General features: G+C 34.8%; 1 protein-coding gene across 7 annotated transcripts in view; it reads left to right on the top strand.

Annotated features, from left to right (window-relative positions):
- The first annotated feature begins 5935 nt into the window (after positions 1-5935).
- Positions 5936-16684, top strand: part of cdh8 (cadherin 8) — a 288795-nt gene continuing 278046 nt past the window's right edge. For all 7 annotated transcript variants that reach the window (XM_073907200.1, XM_073907192.1, XM_073907199.1 and 4 more), the window contains exons 1-2: positions 5936-5973; positions 7567-7677. The gene's annotated coding sequence lies outside the window, so the exon portion shown is untranslated. The remainder of the gene's footprint in view (positions 5974-7566; positions 7678-16684) is intronic.

The following is a 16684-nucleotide window of genomic DNA, read 5'->3' as shown; positions in this document are numbered from 1 at the left end:
CTGATTCCAGTGACGTCCCAGGGATAGACGAGTCTTCGCTGAGGCCATCTTCCAGCCTCCACCGCGGTGACTGAAGCTCTGCACAAGACTTTTGGCCAGCGGAGATATTAAAATGGTCGTGCCCAACTGAGTCTGGTTCTCTCAAGGTTTTTTTTTCTTTATCCCATCAGGTGAAGTTTTTTTCCCCTCTCCGCTGTTGCCACTGGCTCGCATGGTTCATGATTGGTAGAGCTACGCATCGATGAATTTGCTCTTCAGTGTTTGAACTCTCAGTAATGATTTTAAATCACACTGAACTGAGCTAAACTGAACTGAACTGAACTTCAACACTGAAATCTGAACTACACTGTTCCAGTTACTATGACCATTTATGTGAAGCTGCTTTGACACAATCTACATTGTAAAAGCGCTATACAAATGAAGCTGAATTGAATTGAATAATATAAATTATATATTATAATATATTATAATATATATATATATATATATATATATATATATATATATATATATATATATATATATATATATATAGATATAGATATAGATAGATAGATAGATATATATAACCGCTTTTCTGCATGGATTTGTTACCACACTAGTTTAATCCATGCTACTAACGACCTGCTTATTATTAGGTTATTAACTATAGTAGTTATAAAGTATAATCTTAATCTATATCCCTACTCCTACCTAAAACCTAAAGCCAACTTCTACTTAGTGCTTTATTAAAGGTGCTGCATTGTATGTAAGTTTTTAAAGAAACATGCTTAAACATTCTTGTTTATCTGAAAAACATTGATGAAGTCAGATATTCTGCTTTAAATGTAAGTTACGTGCCAGAACGCTGTCTTTGTTTTGGTAATTTTAACCCGCCCACTGCCAGTTTATCCAATTATATTTCAGTAACCCAGGCTGCATTCATGGAAAACAGCATATTCCAGTCATTCAATCATGAAGACTGTCAAAGCATGCATCCGTGACAGAAATGTGACATCGGTGGACAGTAACAGCCCTAAAATGAGACAGATTCAGTGTTCCATATAAGATTATTAACTAGTAAATAATATAAATATCACAGACAGAAACATTAGGTGAGCAGGTTACATTGTAACCTTGTGTCCTAACAACACGCTACAGTATGTGACAAAGTTTGCAGTGATAAACAATTTGGCTGTTTGCACCAGATGAATCATGATAGAAATGTAAATACAGCCACTCAGAAGCACAGAATAGTGCACTCACTGCACTCCAGGGAAATGGTAAGGTTTACAAACTAATTAATACATATTAAACCTCTTTAACAATATTATTTGTACATGCTGAATGATTGATATTTGTTAATTTGTCTTGATCTAAAGTTTCAAATGGTTTATTTTATTTTCAAAATCTGAGATGAACTATCTGCTGCTGTTTCAGTAGAATGGCAACAAATGTAAAATAGCATTAAAACTCACATTATTAACATTTAACACTGAATAAAGCACATGAGGTGTACCTGAGGTGACCATTGTCATTTATCCTGTTGCTTACCTGTGAGAAATAAAAGTCATTTCTAAAACATACATTTTAGGTGTTGGTTAGGACTAAAGCTCCTTTTATTTTGGAAAATATTCCTTCTATTGTGTACCATTGCTTTTAATTTGAAAACAGTTCAAATCAGCCCTTAGACTTGATAGTAAGGCACACTCACATCAATCTGGCAACCTGCTTACGTGGTCAGAAGAGGAGCCGAGTGAAAATGTGTTTTGATCCAGGAGTGCAATACCTTGTTCAACCACTGGGTGTCAAACCCGCATACAGCACCTTTAATCTAGTGGTGTTAGTTAATGGTTTGTTAATACAGTGAATTGTGACTTCAAATAAAGTATTACCAAAATAGTATTCTGTTATTATATTTATACATTCAGCTATTTGAGAATGTTTTTTTAGGATCTGTATCTAGCAGAAAACCCAGGTATGCATAGTTCTTGTTTTCTTCTTTACTCTGTCTGATGCACTCTGTTGTCAACATATAGTTTTCAAAAGAAGATCTATTGCATATTATGGTGGTGCAGCAATAAACATTGCTGACATGCCACATAAATGAAAAGGCCCAGGTTGCATTTATCAGTCGAACAGGTCATCCAATACCTCATTCACTGACATTTCGACAGTGGCTAAAGTACCCGTCTGACCTTTTACCGTTAGTGTTGTTGAGTTCTGCACCACACACTGTAAGAGCAATAAATATTAAACAGCACAGGTACACACCAGTCATAAATAAATAAATAATAAATATACAAAAGCCGCATTGAATAACATGTTTATAATATCTCAAGTAGAAGAAAAATGTTGTGTAAAATACGTGTGTGATTTTCTGGAACATGATAATAACATTTAATCATAGCTTATAGCTCTCAGCCGGGTTTCTTCATTACAAAGGAGCTATGTATTAGTGAACAAAGACTGCAGACGTAACAGAGAAAATGTGTATAATGGATTAATATGTTTAAAGGGGAAAAAAGCAAGAGGGAGGCATAAAAGGTGGGAAAATGTGTGTGTTGAGGGGAGTCATTCTTGAAATGTTGCTCACTTTGCTTTTGAGAGAGCTTTTGTACTGTACTTAATTGGAGAGAGAGAGAGAGAGAGAGAGAGAGAGAGAGAGTGTGTGTGTGTATGTGTGTGTGTGTGTGTTGTACATATTGCCAAAGGGCTCAACAGTGTGACCATTTCAGTTCCATTTGTAACTGAAAATTACTTCTTTGCGACCATGAAATAAATATTAATGTGCATCGGTGCAACTGACCAAATTGGAGCTCATGTACTGTTAGGTGGATACAATTAAATAAAGAATAAAAAAAAGAAAGAATACCACTGACATACCAAAGTGCACCTACAAATATGCTCTGTTTCAGCTTGTTGTATGATACTTAACAGTGCCATTTCAATTGCAGTGTTTTTGGTGGGTTGTATCAGCACTATTAGTAGAGTTTTTAGCACTGTCAGTGTTGTATGATGTTTGTGATATGGTTTACATGGTGTAAATCTATTATGCTGTAGATCAAATTACCCCGAAAGGTGGCAATAACATTTATAGTAACAGTATAAACACTATCACATTCTATTACGAAAAACCAGCTCGGTAAAACAATTTTTTTGTTTTAAAATTTGTCTGAAAATGACATCCACTAGGGGTGTCAAAATTAATTGTTTCTTTAGTGCACCGCGAAATAGAAGCGGACAATTCTGTATTGGTTCAGTAATAATCATAACCGGTTATTATGTACTCATTTTTACGTCATTCATGCGTCATTTATCTCATATGTGCGATGTCGCTGTAGCTTACTATGGCGAGGGAGGCGAGCGTAAGTGTTTACAATGCTCCAACTACTTAAAAACACAGAAACTGTGCAAAATTTGACTGCGTGTGTTTGCTGGACAGTCTTTTACAGACACTTACAGTACAGCAGAAGCCCCTATTTCACTGCGATTGAGAGAACGAAAGTAAACTCCATCTCTTTCTCTCTCTCTCACTGTGGCCCATTTGAGCTGCTGCGTGGCTTTTCCTCTCCTCTCAGCTGTTACAGCGATACTTTTGGATACAGACACAAGCGCGTGCCTGCAGTGTTTTCTCCACCGCGTCTATCATGGATCAGCTGTGATCACCGCTGCCGTTTATCAGTGTCACTCATCTGTGAAGAGCGCAGTGCGCAAGAGCCAATCGTAGCCCTTTCTGTTGAGCGTGTAAACAATCAAAGGGGTGTAAGAACTTCAGACAAGGATCAGAAAGAATCAGAAAGCGAGCGGGATATTTGTATTTGTTTCTTTGCTATAAATGATCTTGTTGTTTAAAGGTACAGTTTATATATCTGACTTTTGTATTAAAGGACAAAATTATATTACAAATACTATATAAATTTAAATATATGTATACATTTAATACAAGAATCACTGTGCTGTGAAGAAAATATAAAATGGAAAGCATCGTCAATGCACCGTGATATCGAATTGAACTGAATCGATGGCATAATAATCGTAACCAAACTGAACCGTGAGACCAGTGCAGGTTCACAGCTCTAACATCCACCATGCAAAAAAATGTAAACAATGTAAAAAATATATATTTTAATAATTGGTAAATAAATAAGTGCTAAGATTTTACCACTTAGTTTGCTTTCATATGCAGTCACAGGAGCAGAGGACATTCGGGCAATATGTTCCACCTGTCACTTATTTCCTTATTCCTATTTATGCCACTTCATTCCCTTCTTCTTTATATGTATGTTACTGTTCATGTATGTCCATTATATTCTGTTACTCATGTTGTATCCAGGGGTTCGTTCTTCATATGTGGATTACTCAGTTAGCTGGATTTGGTTATTGACGATTTGACACGATCCAGGATCATTTCGTTCTTCAAAACTGATCTGAGAGTTGTTGTCATAGCAACAGTTCTGCTAGTTCAAACCTGGTCGGAAGCAGGTTTAATTCACATAAACAGGATTAGATTGACTCAGTTCAAGCAAAGATAATACAGAAAGTATGTACCGAATTCTGATATTTTCTTACAGTAGTAGTTATATACAGTTGGGAAAATACATTTTTTTAAACCTATATAAAGTAGTATAGTTATTAATTAAATAAATACATTTATATATTAATAAAACTTATGTAATCTGCACCCCCGAAATTAATGTACAAAGACTGCCACCTGGTGGTGCAAAGAGAAAACTTATTAATATGAACTTTTTAGATCGTTTTAGTACAATTTGTGGATGATAATAGACATGCACATATGTGATTTTTTTTAAAAGCAATAATACATTTATGCAATCATAAACATGCTTTGACAGTTAATATGACAATGATGTGATGCTTTATAAAAGTTGCAGACACCTTTACTAATATCAAAATGCTTTTGTAAACATCCAGTTATTCTTTACACCGATTAAAAAAAGCCTACTATGATAAAGAAAATCTTCTCTAAATATAGAACTAAATACATTGATTTGCATTGAAATACATGATGAATACTCTTGACACATGAAAGTGTAAAGCCTGTCGCTCATAACAAATGTGGAAGGTTATTGAGTGTCATATTTAACAAACCGCTTACTGATAATTTGATGGATAATTTTGCTCACATGGATAATTGAATATTAATCAGATGATGTCATTACGCTGCTGTGCTGTCAGCCAATCGCTGCATAGCTGATCATGATTTCGAGGATTAATAGATCTGTCCTTTACAACACATGCAGCGATCTGAGATCAGTTTATCCAGACATTTTAATCAGATTTATGAACTTGTTTGAAGAACCAAATTAGCGTGAGATCAGTTATCAAGATTAAAAGATAGGGATGGCTGACGTGAAACTGATGTTTCAACACAGTGTCGAGATCCCGAAGCGCAAAGCATTACCAACTGGTATTAAGCATTTCAATACAACTGCGACAGACTGGCTTCGATACCAACGAACCCTGCATGGAAGTCTGACACCTTATCCACTAAACTATGTTACTTGAAGAATTATGCGTACAAAGTTGGCTTTAATGCCTCAATTTGTTCAATTGTTCTTTGCTGAAGCTGTTTCAGTGCAATACATAAAAAATGACCACTAGATGTCACTGTAGAGTGAGGTTTCGAAACGTTTCGAAGCTTCGACACATTTGCTTCGACTGTTTCAGTGTTTCACGAAGCCTCGCTTTGCCCACCACTATTAAAAGATCCAGGATCTGCCAAATCATCTTATATCGTTTAAGCGAGGTACGAAGAACAGACCCCATGAGTAACAGAATATAATGCACACGCATGATCAATAACATACAGACAAAGAAGGAAAAGGAAGTGGCATAAATAGGAAAAAGGAAATAAGTGACAGGTGGAACACATTAACCCAAATGACCTGTGCATTTGTGACTGCATATAAAAGCAGATGACTAGTAGTGATCTGTAACAAAGACAACAGGAGGAGAGAGCAGAAATGCAAGGTACGATGACAAGTTTGCTTAAACTTCATTTAAATGTAAGTTATGTCATCATTTACTCACAATTGACTTGTTTAAAAACCTATTTGACTTGCATTGAACTGAAAAGGAGATATTTTGAAGAAAACTGGAAATTTGTTACTATTGATTTTTATAGTATTTATTTGTCCTGCTATTGAAGTCAGGGGATACAGGTTTTCAGCTTTCTTAAAAATATCTTCTTATGCGTTCAGCAGAAATAATACTGTCAAAAGAATCATCAAATGTTTGAAATCACACAAGGGTGAGTGTAAGAATGGGTTTTTAACTATAGCAGTTTGAGCTGTAGCTTTGCCGAATGACTAAAAAGTTATCAGTATTATTGTGAAAAACTACATTTTCAGTCAAACCATCCTTCTACAGTCTTATACCAAATAAGGGCAGTATTTAAAGCTAAAAATGTCGGAGAACGTTTCTATTTTGTGATTGTATTGTATTGCATGTTAAATGTTAAATGATGTTAAATAAAAAATAATTAACAAATACTTGTCCTGATTTGTGGGATGAATAAATAACAATACCTTGCTATGCTGAATTAGTTACAAATAACTGTATATAATGACATGAAATGATAATTAAATGAACATTAAGTGATAAAAATATATGATAATAATTTAACCCAGCTTAAACGTAAAAAAAAAAAAAAAGTTACTGTACCTGAAAGAGAGAGAATAGGACAAAGAACAGAGAGTCGGCCTCAAAGAGATCCTTATAGCAGTAGAGAAGATAGACTCCAGAGCAGGAGAGGAGCAGAGCAGGAAAAGATCAGAGCTGGGAAAGAGACAGAACAAAGTTTACCACCTATTTTGTATCTTTCTTGACCATGTGATCAAAGCCCAAATACTAAGACATGCAAACTCACCAGTCAACATGTGACCACATTGTAAAACCCCAAAGTCCTCAAATATATTAACCAGTTCCAAATCTTATCGGTATCTGTCTTTGGAATCTGTATGGACCTTCTTGGTGAAATAGACCATATGATAATGTGTGTTTCTATTGTGAGTAAATAATGAGTAAATTTTCATTATCTCTAACAGTGTAACTTAAATACACAATAGGCTACTATATTTTAATAATAATAAAAATCTATCTGTATTTGGAAAACTGTGGATTTCCTCACTTACTCACACACATCAATGGCCGCGTAAAAACACTTTTCTTATCAATTGTGGCCATTAAAAAATCACGAGCTATATATGAGCTTTACATCAAGTCCCATTTGAAACCAAGCTAGAACAGAAACAACATACATCGAGCTTGTGATTTTGGAACACTTCCATGTGAAAAAGTCTTGTATGATTCCAAATGTTTCTTGTGCAACATAACATGAATGGTGAAAGATTCAGAAGCATGACAAAAATATATATATATATATATATTATAAATATTTTAATATCACAGTTTTCTTGTGTCATGACTACAAATGTTTCTACTTGTAGCCTCGTGCAGCTTATTGCTTTATTAACATACAGCCATTGCAGAAGCGCTGCAAGCTAGACTCCATTAATAAATCTGTCTGATGTTTTTTTTTTTTTTTCCTCACATCCTGAATAGAGGCCAGACTCATCTTCGGTGAGCTACACAGTGACCTGAAGCAAACTCCAACACAGAGTAATACCTGATGCCAGAAATTAAACTAACACTGAGGATAACCCATACATACAGGTAGGCTACATTTATGTAGCAGTACAATACAGATGGCCCTTTGTAAGAACACTTTTTGATTACTAATGAGAATGGCAATGGTTTTATATAACAATTTTAGCACTTACAAAATGTATATTGAGAGTAAATTCTGTTCAATATGTGCAAGGGAATAGTTGTATGCTACATTATACAGGGCAATTCTGCTCTGCAAGCTTTGTTTGTCCCAGGTGTGACTTTCCTGTCTCTGGAAGCCTCTGTCTTCAATATTTACCTCAGTCACTGTCTCTATGGTTACGCATCCATTGTTATTATGATAATATAGATGGACTTGGCTTTGGTTATTGGTTCACACAGACAATATCCAAGCCACTCCTGTAAGCTGTTGTAAGGATTGAGAGTCACATGTATTAGATGGTGGTCAATCTCAAAGACAGACTGTGTGAATAGAACTATGTAACAGTAGGTTATGCTTTATGTTTCCATTTATTTTGTGGTTTTTAGATTAAGCTGGCTAAACCTTAACAAAAATATGCTTGTTAAAATTTCATCTACTGTAGCAGTTCAGCAAACCTAATGCATGAAAAAGTATACACTGAATACTACTGCTACTACTACTACTACTACTACTACTAATAATAATAATAATAATAATAATACAATGTTTTGACAGTTTGTTTCATCTTTTCTCTCTACTTTTTAATGTTTTGATAAATTAAATATTATGTTTTGCTAAAACAGTTACATTATCTATGTTATAGAGAACAACCTGAGAGGGAAAAGTAGAAAAATTCTCAAGGTCACTCGGAAACATATGTTCACCAACACAGTATTGATATAGAGATCAATATGGGACACCTATCAAAACTGAAAGTCTTACCATGACACAGAGTGAAAGGAAGTAGAACCTTCTTTGAGGAAAGAAAAAAAAAAGAGAGAGAGAGAAAAGAGGCGTCCATGGAGAACAAGCAGGCAAGATAGAGTGCCCTTCAGTTTTCCATCTATATTTTCTTGTGTTTTTGATATAATGGACTGACCCTGATGTTTAATTCATGTTTGTTTTTACAAGACGGAACTAGAAAGGATTTTTGTCAGTGATAAACAAAGACATTCCTTTTTGTCAAAATACAAGCAAACTACTGTACTTCTGCAAAAAGTGTGTGGAACATTTATAATCACTTATAACTTAATTATTCACTGACAAAAGTCTTGTTGTGGATCCCAGTTGTGAGAGCAGCGAATACTAATTTCTGATTGATCATTTGGAAAAGTGGCAGATAGTAGATTTTTCAGATGAATCATCTGTTGAACTGCACCTTACCAGTGGTACCGAAATTAGGCACTGAAATTCATATGCTGATTTGATCCGGTACATTCTGGTTACGTAGGTACCTGTGCTATAATGCAAACATCTGTCTGATGTTTGATGGCGTCAATGTCCATGAAAATCGGGTTGACATTAGAATTCAGAATTCGTCAATGTCCAACGTCAGACAGACGTCAATGTCCAACGTCAGGCAGACGTCAATGTCAGGCAGAGATTGCATTTTGGTTGGAAATAAAAATCGAATTTGTTGTCAGAATTCAACGTCAGGCAGACATCCTTGTGCAACGTCGGGCAGACGTCAACATCCAACGTCAGACAGATGTTGCATTTTGGTTGGAAATGAAAATCGGGTTGACATCAGAATTCAACATCAGGCAGACGTCAATGTCCCTCAGGCAGATGTCAGTGTCCGTCAGGCAGACATCAATGTCCAACGTCAGGCAGACTTCAATGTCAGGCAGACTTTGCATTTTGGTTGGAAATGAAAATCGGGTTGACGTCAATGTCCAACGTCAGGCAGGCAATTGTTTAAAAAAAATGTAAACAATTGATCCTGTGATGAACACTGCAAAAAATATGCAAATATTCACTCACTCATTTATTTATTTATTTTTTTTTGCATAGTGTCTTTATTAATCAGGGCAGGGGTTGCCACAGCCGAATGAACCATCAACTATTCCAACATATGTTTTTATGCAGCAGATGTCCTTCCAGCCGCAACTCAATACTGGGAAACACCCATACACTCTTGCATTCACACTCATACACTACGGCCGATTTAGCTTATTCACCTATAGCGCATGTGTTTGAACTTTGGGGGAAACCAGAGCATCTGAAGGAAACCCATGACAATACAGAGAGAACATGCAAACTTCATACAGAAATGCCAACAATATGCAAATATGTATAATCTTAAAATACCCTCTTAATGTTTAAATGATAAATAATTATTCACTATGTTTTGAATGCACATTATAATTTGGTTACTTTATTTTGCCTTTCACATAAACTATGACAATATAATTGTATTGGTTGATAATGATCGTCATAATGACTACGTAAAGGCCAGAGCTTATCTTAACTTTATTCCCCATGGTCACTTCATAACACCATCGTGGAGTTTTCCTTTTATTATTTTAGCAAATAAGATTGTAAAAAAAAAACTATTTGGTGTACTCCTCCATTCACTGTTCTCTACGTTTACCCATCTGACTTCCACACTGAGAAACCTGGAAATGTGAAAAAGGGTCATGTGACATAACCTACAGCTGAAGTTATTCAGGGTGGGTGTATCCAAAGAGGCGACCTAGGTGGCTGCCTAGGGCAGCAGAATAGTGAGGGCAGCGTCAGCGACACACTCATACGTTGTATGGACTTCACATTATGACATTAAAATGATGCTGGATATTAGTTGGTTAGATCCACAAACTAAAGCCTACCAAAGATCGATATCTACTGATGTTACACTTTGATGTTGTATGGATGTCACATTATGACGTTTATATGATGTTGAATTTGGGTTAGTTAATGCCACAAACTGAAATCAACCAAAGATCAATGTCTGCTTATGTTACACTTTGACGTTGTATGGACGTCACATTACTCTGTTGAGATGACATTGGATTTTGCTTAGTTAATGCCACAAATTTAAACCAACCAAAGATCAACGTGTGCTGATGTTAGACTTTGATGTTGTATATATGTCAGATTATGATGTTTAGATGGCGTTGGACTTTGGTTAATTCCACAACCTAAAACCAACCTGAGATCAATGTCTACTGATGTTACACTTTGACACTGTATGGACGTCACATTCTGATGTTAATATGATATTGGATTTTGGTTAGTTATTGCTACAAATTTAAACCAATCAAAGATCAACGTCTACTGATGTTACAATTTGACGTTGTATGGACATCACATTATGATGTTAAGATGACGTTGGACTTTGGTTGGTTCATTCCACAACCTAAAACCAACCAAAAATCAACGTTTGCTGATGTTATACTGACGTTGTCTGAAAGTCTTATTATGACGTAATGTGACGTTAAACTGTCATTGGATTTTGCTCCCTGACGTCGCACCCAAAATATAACCAAATACCTATATTATATGATGATGTGTACCTGCTGTGTTCTGATACCAAATGATCAACTAGAAGTCGAGTTATTAATTGCTGTACCAAAAACTTCTATAGGTGACAACTTTTGTCAGGTAGTGTATGGATGGCTTTATGAATCTAAAACATTTCCGAACATTCACATTTTGTACATGCACATATATTTGGGTAGAAATCCACATATTTTATGCATGAGGCCTTGGGACAATGATGTTGTCATTTTAGGTCTTTTACAGTGTAGCTTTGGCTTTATGCTTGGGGTCGTTATCTTCCTTGGAAATAAATCTCTCAGGTTGCAGGTGTTTTGCAGACCCCATCAGGATTTGCTTCAGGATTTAGCTGTTTTGTGCTGGATTTGTTTTACTGTCTACCTCACAAGCCTTCCAGGACCCGCTGCAGAGAAGCATCTCCACAGCATAATGTCGCCACTATCATGCTTCACAGTGGGGAAAGTGTGTTTCTGATGATGTGCAGCGCAGCTTACGCCAAACATGCCGTTTAGTCTGTCGGCCAAAAAGCTCAATTGTGGTCTCGTCAGACCATAAACTCTTCTTCCAGCTGGCTATAGAGCTCCCTATATGCCTTCAGGCAAACTGTAGCCGAGAAGTCATATGACAATTTTAACAATGGCTTTCTCACCCTTTTCTCTGTGACTGGTGAAGCACAAGGACAGAAAAGTGTGCATGTCCAATTCCTAAATTGATACATCAAAGGTTTATTTACACTCATTATTCAGTTGAATCAACTAAAAGTGCAAATTGGGGTACAATGTATAAAATTCATTAAATATATTGGCTGGAGTGATGATGTGCCTCCCAGCAGACACACAACATTAAGGCCAGCGTTTCAGGACAATGTTATTTTAACGTCCAAAACGATGTCAAATAATGTTGATTTTTGATTGATTTTAGGTTGTGTTTGAAACTGACCAAAATGCAATGAGTGTCTGTTGGACATTGATCAACACTGAGCCAACGTTGAGTCAACATCTTAAATCAGCGTCATTTTGATATCAAATTCTGACATTTATGCCAAAATTCAACGTTTAATAGGCGTCATATTGGTAACGTCTACGTGACATCATTAGACGTTGATATTTGGTTAATTTTAGTTTGTGTTGGGGAGTAACCAAAATGCAACATCTGTCCAATATTGGACATTGACGTCGACCTGATGTTTGGTTCTTACATCAACCCGATTTTCATTTCCTAACAGAATGGAATGTCCTATGATGTGACATCTGACATCATGTTGTTTTCCTACACCTGCTGGGATGTCTCATATACACCTATTTTTATTATTATTATTATTATTATTATTATTTTAATATTATTTATATATATTTTTTGTAAACCCAAATATCAAATCAGATACAAGGATGATGCCCACTATATTCACTATACACTGAGCACTCAGATGAGGAATACAATGGATCAAGACCTGAATGTACACTGTAAAAAAAATAATAATAAAAAAATAAAAGACAACACATATTTTTTATGTTTCTTTAACTTAATTTAAGAAGTTAATCAGGTTTTAACTAAGGTAATCAAGTTATACAAGTTAGTTCATTTGACATTTTGCCCAAGCAATGGCACAAGACACAATTAAACACTGTTTTAATATTATAATAAGTATTATATTTTCCCATTATTATACAACTGTGGGCCACTGCGGTCTAGATAATGATTTGAAAACACTTAAGCTGATATAACTGAGAGATGTTTTAAATCAGTGGGTCTTGTCCAGTTCTAAATATTCTAAATATAGAGCAAGAAATTCAACTTTAATATGGGAGAGAGAGAGATAGGGTGGGCTGGATTTGTTTTGATTAAAATATATCAGTTACAGGAGCATTTAAATATTACATTTAATTTAACCAAATTTCAAAGCATGTTCTTAAATTGCTAGAAAAAAAGTTAGGTTAAATGAGTTGAGCATTAATATAACATGCCATTTGTTCATTAATGGCTTTTACATTACATAAAGTTCACTATGTGTGTTACATAAAGTATAGAGTGAGTCACTTTACCTGTGAGCCGGGTAATATGTTTCTCTTTAGACTATGTGGTGGTCTTATGAAAAAAAAAAATCCAAAAACAGCCACAAGATTTTAATTAATCGGTTAAGTAATTTATTTCATTTATACCCAGTTATGGGGGAGGTTGAGGAAGAGTATATATCAGGGAAAAACAAAAATCTGTAAAATCAAATTTCAGTTGATGCCTTTTTAACTGACCATTGCAAGCTAAGCTGCCGTAAAATGTCATTATGGTAATGTGTGTTTGATTATGCAAAATGAAAGAACAACAATGAATTTAACTTACACACTATACAGCTCCAATTTAATGATCATACAAATCCCTTCATGCCACTTTGAAGCAGGCGCATTAATGAGACCAAATGGAAAGAAATCAATAAACATGGTGTTGCATTCGTGAGAAATCAGACATACCGTTAAACATTACAAATAATTTAACAAATATAGTCCACAGCATTACTCACCCAACAAGCAGGTCATGTGTTACCACAAAATCTCAACTTACCATAAGTCTCTGTTTACTGTGGCAACACAGACGTTTTATGGCCTAAAACAATTTCCAAACTCTTAGGGGCTGTTTACGCTATCACATTTTCATTTTAAACCAGCATTTTAGAATAAAAACACTCCAGACTAGATTATTTTTATTGTGTTTCACAAAAACAATCTCTGTTCATACCGTCCAGCCTAAAATGACAAATATTCACACTCATTGTGCATGTGCATATTTTGCCAGCATCCATATTTGCTGGTTAACAGTTTTTTTTAATGATCATATGAGAGTGGTTTGACGAATCAGGAACAAATATGTAATAGTCAAGAAAACCAGTCAGAGAGAGACATTGGTCATTCGCCCTTCCTTTTTTAAGTCAGCATTTTAGTCCATCTACAATTAAGCAGAACACCAATATTTTTTTAAGCTAAAATAGAGCCTGTGAAGTTTTCAAAATGTCCTGTTTCCAAACAAAAACCATAACAAGCCTTTTAAAACTAAAACAAATTCGTATAAACGCCACTTTATGGACATGGTGCAAGCATGCTTGTTGATTAATTCCTTTGCTTCCCTTTTGTTTCATTCATCCATTCTCACATGTCCTCTAGCCTTTGAATGTGAGCTTGATTTTTGTGTATTAAGTCATGTGTTTAGCCATTGTGCATATGCCACATTATCTAAACAAACTTTTGTTTCTCACATTTACAAGAGCTGCATGCTGTAACCGAAATAGTTTTTGAATACCATAGTTATTTTAATGTGGCCTCTAAAAATAACTTTTTGATTTTTAATACAATCAGCGCTGAATGTCTTTGGGGTGAAATCTTTAGAATTCCACTTAATTTTGCTACATCGAGTTATGGGCTGGACCAGTGGTTCTCAAACTGTGGCATATGCAGGCTTACTTCTAGTGATATGCGGAGGAATCACTGAGTAATGAAGAAAAAATGAATACAATTTAAAAAAATTACCATATTCTCTTGTTACATCTCGGTCACTTGAGCATCAAAATTTAACAACGCGCTTGCGTATTCCAGGCATACCCTATTGAAAACATCTTAACTTTTTAGAATGGCGCACCGCGAGTCACGTGACGAAAATCAACTGATCAGCAGTGCTTCTTAATTTTCTCCATAAATAAAACTCGTATCAGAGTGCAGCAATGTTCTGTCAGCTTGACATCCTCTGAGAAAAACGGGTTCCCTAGCAATCTACATACAAGTTAATGTTTAGATTTTCAAGTTTTACAAATACGTCATATGTACATGCGACATATATTTCAAAATCTATCAAAAATTGTATAAATATGAATATGACTTGTTTTTGAACTGTGCAGTGCTGTAGCTGCTTAATTTGGCTTAATTTAAACTTTATTTCATTACTGGTCATTATGGTGGTACTTGGAGAGACCAATTTTTTTCTGAGGTGGTACTTGGTGAAAAAAGTTTAAGAACCACTTGGCTGGACGATATGGCAAAATTTTCTATCACAATATATTTCTTAATTTTGGTTGATAGAATATAATTTCGATATTGATATGAACAATATTAAAAAGACAGGAAAAAACTGGCAGGATGATATAATTTATTTTTTTATTTTATTTTATTTATTTATTTATTTTTAAATAAAGTAAAAAAAAATGATGTTAACTTTTTATTGTATTTAGCCTTTACAAACAGATGAGTATATTCGTAGTTCTGGTTGCTATTCATCTTGAACGTCCTTTAAGGGTTCTATCTGTCTATATATATTTGTATTTGTGATATTATGTAATAACCTAAATAAATTAAATGGTTTAACATAAAATAGTTCTTATATTTTTTATATAGTCTATTTATATAGACTTATATTTTATATACCACATTTTCGTTATTTAACATATACTTCTGTTAATCTCATTCTTTCTATTTCATCAGCTTTGCAATAACCAGATTCCTGATAAATATGTTTGAGTATTTTATTTTGTAAATATGGGTGTTTATATGGAGGATCAAGTAAATGCAAGGATCAAGATTATATGTATGTGCGTGTGTATGTGGGTGTTTATGCATGCATCAAGTTTATATTTATATGCGCAGGTTTCATACATGTTTTGAACATAGTAGAGGTTTATATGCTAGTAATTTATAGGTGTATTTTCACATTTTGATAAGCAAAGTTTCATTTAAATATTACACAGTGCCTCTAGCCATCTGTGTTTGCTTGCCTTCTCTTCTGACATCACTGGTTTTGGTGTCGGAGAGGTGGATGGTGGTGATAGTGAGGCGACAGGTTGGCTTAAACTATTATGATGCCTCATGTTCTGACTCTCAGTATGTTTTTTAGGGTGGAACAAATTCGATGTGTTCCTGCTGCTAGTCGGCACCACTTCCACACCACTACATTCCTCTCTTATTAACTAACTTGTTAGCATTCTTACTTGTTGAAGCTTGTTTATTCACATCTGCACTCAAGGCATTCATTTTGTTGCTAAAACTTTCTGTGATGGAGCTTAACCAACTGCTGAGTGCTGGCAGCGTGTCTGTGATGTACGTCATCACGCAAGTGACATCACGCTCTTTCTGACGGCTGAGCACTGTCATTCAGTCACAAATGACACAATGTTTAAGATATGTGTGTGTGTGTGTGTGTGTGTGTATATATATATATATATATATATATATATATATATATATATATATATATATATATATATATATATATATATATATATCGAATTATTGTCCAGCCCTAATTATTACACTTAAAAATATATATATGATCAATTTGTCCTGACAGCATATATTTTAGTTCATTGTAACCTATTAAACTAAGTTATTCACATTCTAACTTAATTTTATAACTTACACAAGCTGTTTTAAGTCAGTTTAACATAAGTTTAATGGACTCGTAAGGTTCAGCTTAAAATTTTGAGGCAACCAAGATTTTTATCGGTGTAGTCAAATTATGCATAATTAGCTAGTTACTTTTAATTAATTTTTCATAATTCACCATGAGCTAATTTGGTCAGGAAATGGGAATTGGAATGGGTCAGGGAAAAATGTCCAT

Source organism: Danio rerio, chromosome 7 (assembly GCF_049306965.1).
Source record: "Danio rerio strain Tuebingen ecotype United States chromosome 7, GRCz12tu, whole genome shotgun sequence".
Lineage (NCBI taxonomy): Eukaryota > Metazoa > Chordata > Actinopteri > Cypriniformes > Danionidae > Danio > Danio rerio.
Note: the sequence above shows the minus strand (reverse complement) of the source record. Positions and strands in the feature narration are given on the sequence as shown.